Below are 4,106 nucleotides of genomic sequence, written 5' to 3' on the forward strand. Positions count from 1 at the left end.
CATGTTCTCATTAATTTCATGATTATCCTCGGGAAAACTGTCTTTTAGTGATATATAGCCATTACATGAGTTTGTATTCAGCCGCCCGTGGAATGCCATATCACTGCGCAAATAACACCATGAGAGATTGTGGATCAAATTACGGAAAATTGCACTAAAATGTACGGTTTTATGAATTAAAAAAAAAAAAGTTGTGGTGGTCACAGAGCTGTTGTTGATCGCATTTATTGTGGACAACTTTCGTCATTCCCGAATTTCTCTATAATGTTTTCAAGAAATGATGAACATGCCTCCAAAATGTATAAAAGGTATCATTCTTGTATATAGCAATTTATATCAGAATCTTTGTTAATATAGCATGCAGGTTTTTACACTTAATTCGCTCATACTATGGAGGTGCACCTCCGTGCTCTTACATTTACAATGCAAATTCATTCGCTTACCGACTGTTGACGTATTCGAATTATTTTATAGAATGTTTTGCGTCGAATTTGAGCAGAAAAGCTTGACACAATTGATAACAACGATTCGATGTGTGGTTGATTGACGTCTTTGTCTCTGCACGTACTTTTTTTTTAAAACTGAAGTAGTCAATCTGTTCTATTCCTTCACGTTCACACACAACAACAATAAATTGTATCTGCCTTGGAGAAGACTAAGGGGTCATTGTACTTTTCCTCGTGGCTCCACCGAGACGAACCCAGCCTCGGTCAGTGCCAACCAAGTGCACTTGAGATTTAAAACCAGGATTCATGAGACCTCAGACTTACAACAAAAACAGAAAAAAAAAAATGTATACCAACTATGAAGCAACTCGTAAGTCATCACATAAAAATAGAACGAGAGCTTTTACTTTGAGCTCGATGTGTGTGTGTATGTGTGTGTGTGTGTATGTGTTTGAGGGTTTTTTACCCTCTGTCTCTCGCTTTCTTTCAATGTACTTAGTCGTATGTACATAGACCTATGGTGTGTGTAAACTCTTACAAACACGAACAGGAACATATTGGATCACTGACTGTAGTTTCATGCAGTGGTGGGATTGTACAAATATCCCCAGCATCTACTCCTGAAAGATTTAGCCAGGGCAATGTCCTTTGAAGAAGAAAATAAAAGAAAAGAAAGCAATACGCAGACAGACAGACAAACAACAAACGCGCAAATCTTATTGCGATTATCGTCTTAGAGAGAAAGTGGCCAAAAAATAAATTGTAAGGGGAATAATCGTCCTAACTGTCCGACGCGCTTTGATGATTGATTTGTGATACTTGTTACATGTCATGCGAGTTTTTTGTGTCAAATGTCTTCAGTTAGACAGGTCGAAAATGGTGGAAAGAGTACGAGGTTAGTCTGAATAGCAGTGAACAGCAACACTCAACCACCATTGCTGGCGACTTGCCTGAAAGCCACGTCAGGGGCATATTGGGATGTTGGTGTGGCGGGAGGGGGGGGGGGGCGGAGGAGGAGGGAGTTCATGAAAACCTACATGACGACGTTCAAAGAGACAAGTGGTACGTATCACTGGCATAATTATACATTAAAAAAATATATATGGCGACGAACTCCGGAGGGCAAATAATGATAGCTTGACAGCCACTCTATGGCAGACGGCTGCTGCTTACGTCACAACGGAAGAAAGCGGGGTATGGAAGGCAATGGATTGACCTAAATTTGCGTCCAAAGTCACAGTCAGTTGGAGGTACTCGTGGCCTGAAATGGGTTGGACAGAGATGCCCTCTAGATGGCGCTCATCTTATTCCAATGTCTGGCCTTTGTGTATGAAAATATCATGCCAACCTCTGGACTGTAAGTTCGCCTATCAGCTCTTAGCACGAGGCGACATGATGTTTGTTTCCAAACAGTACCCTGACAGGACTTGATGCTGATATTCCTGTAAATTGATAATCGGCAATGTTCAGCGAATTTTGTAAATAATTAATTCAAACATTATGCCTCTTGTCAACATCTTATTCTTCTCACAACATTGTCTTTAAGATCTTTAAGAGTTGACTTGTTGCGTTTTAAATTGATTTCTACCACACTCTTCACACATGGAAATTGGAAGTTTCCATTCGATATATCTAGTTATCACGCAGAACACACAGTATTTATTCCTAACCAAAATCATCATGCACCACTGCTTTTCTAACTGAGCAGAAATCCAGTTGCAATAAACATTAACCAAAAAAAAAAAAAAAAAAAAAGAAGAAGAAAAAAAAAGACATCGATAGATGGCGCTCGACTCCTTTGTCTAGTACTGGAATTAGATCAAGGGGATCAACATTGCACACGGTGAATACTAATGTGCCTGTCCATAATGTTTTGGACAGCCGTAAAAAAATACAAATAATAATAAACAAAAAACGGAAAACAAAATCAGTGAGGCTAATATTGTGAATTACTAATAAATACTGGATACGTAAATTTCTAATATTGTAAATACTATGATATTTCTGTTCATACCTCAACAGGCATAATATGTATGCGTTATCATAATAAACCTAAATTTTGATACTGCAGGAAACTGCTGTATACTGCAGAAATAAATGGAGCCTATACAAGCTAAAGATTTTTGCATTGGCTTTAGACATGGAAGCACAGGTGGTTTCAAATGGTGACTTCGAGTTTGACAACTGAATTAAGGGGGGGGGGGCGGAGGAACCTTTCCATCATCAACTGATCTAACGGTTGATTAACACAGGGATTCAGGAACAAGGGGGGCTGGAAGGTACAGCCCCACACTTACGGCTTACGTCATCATCATCATCATCATCATCATCATCTTCTTCTTCTTCTTCTTCTTCTTCTTCTTCTTCTTCTTCTTCGTCTTCTTCTTCTTCTTCTTCTTCTTCTTCTTCTTCTTCTTCTTCTTCTTCTTCGTCTTCTTCTTCTTCTTCCAGGTGAAGTACTGACCTCTGGGTCTGTTTGGTCTCATAGATAATGCATAAATCTCTAAGAAGGCATGCTGCATGATTATATTTTAATTTTTGCTATTTTAATTTTTTTCCAGAACTATAATCAACTACATCACAGTTTATTTCAGCAACAGCCAAAGTGTGACACTCTACGAGTATTTCTTATCATGTGCACTGTGACAGTTGTGATACTGATACTGACGGCAAGACTTCTTCATATTGAATGGAACTCGCACCTCAGAGCTGAAATAACACCAAAGAAAAGTATTCCTGCTTTGATGTTCGTGAATACGTATGAAATAAATATGCATAGGCCTACATAACATTTTTGCTGCATAGAAATCGTGATCAGTGAACTGCTGAATAAATCAATGCAAAATAGAAACCTGAGGGAAGAAAATTATTGCATCGGCCGGGAATCGAACCCGGGCCGCCCGCGTGGCAGGCGAGCATTCTACCACTGAACCACCGATGCTTTCTTGGAAATAAATGTCAAACTTTGAACCTGATCTGTAATTTTTTTGCAATGTAAGCAGAGAGACTTCGGATGCTGGGATTTGTGTCATACGTGGCATACCGAACTCCAGCTACTCGTCATCAGTCCGTTGAACAAATCCGATCGCGAGATGGCGCGCTTCAGCATGTCGGTTTTCCAGGGCTCTGTGCTCTGTGTTTTCTGCTCAGCTCCTGCACACAAAATTCATCCTCGATGAATACTGTACTATAGAAGTGTATTTTATTATGTATACTAGTGGCAAGTGAATCGGTTTCAAACACTTGGCTCTTAATACGTTTATTAAGTCCTTTCTCCGTATGTCATTGTGTTGCAGTCTTCTAAACGTTTGTTCGTTTGTTTATGTTTCTCACTACTCGGTTTGATTTGATTTGATTTGATTTGATTTATTCACAAAATGCATATACATACATTATTCACAAATATGCACATAGTTTGTAAATGAAACATATTACACATTTTGTCTGGATCGTCATAAGCTATGAAAAGCTTGACTGGGACGCCCAGTATGGATAACGTACACATATTATGTACATAAACATCATTAAAGAAAAATGTACTACGCGCGTTCAATTTGTTCATAGATAGGAAGATGAAAGAAAGAGAGAAAAAGAAAGAAAAGTGAGAGGAAAAGATAAGGAGAGGGATACTCTACATCATGGTAGTTAAAGGTATACAAG

General features: G+C 38.8%; 1 non-coding gene across 1 annotated transcript; it reads right to left on the minus strand.

Annotated features, from left to right (window-relative positions):
• Positions 1–3,316: 3,316 nt before the first annotated feature.
• On the minus strand, positions 3,317–3,387 carry Trnag-gcc (transfer RNA glycine (anticodon GCC)). Its single transcript has one exon. It is a non-coding gene; the product is annotated as a tRNA-Gly (tRNA).
• Positions 3,388–4,106: the final 719 nt, after the last annotated feature.

The sequence above is a fragment of the Diadema antillarum genome, unplaced genomic scaffold (assembly GCF_040938485.1).
Source record: "Diadema antillarum isolate AM-2024a unplaced genomic scaffold, OU_Dant_1.0 seq00001595_RagTag, whole genome shotgun sequence".
NCBI classification, from domain to species: domain Eukaryota; kingdom Metazoa; phylum Echinodermata; class Echinoidea; order Diadematoida; family Diadematidae; genus Diadema; species Diadema antillarum.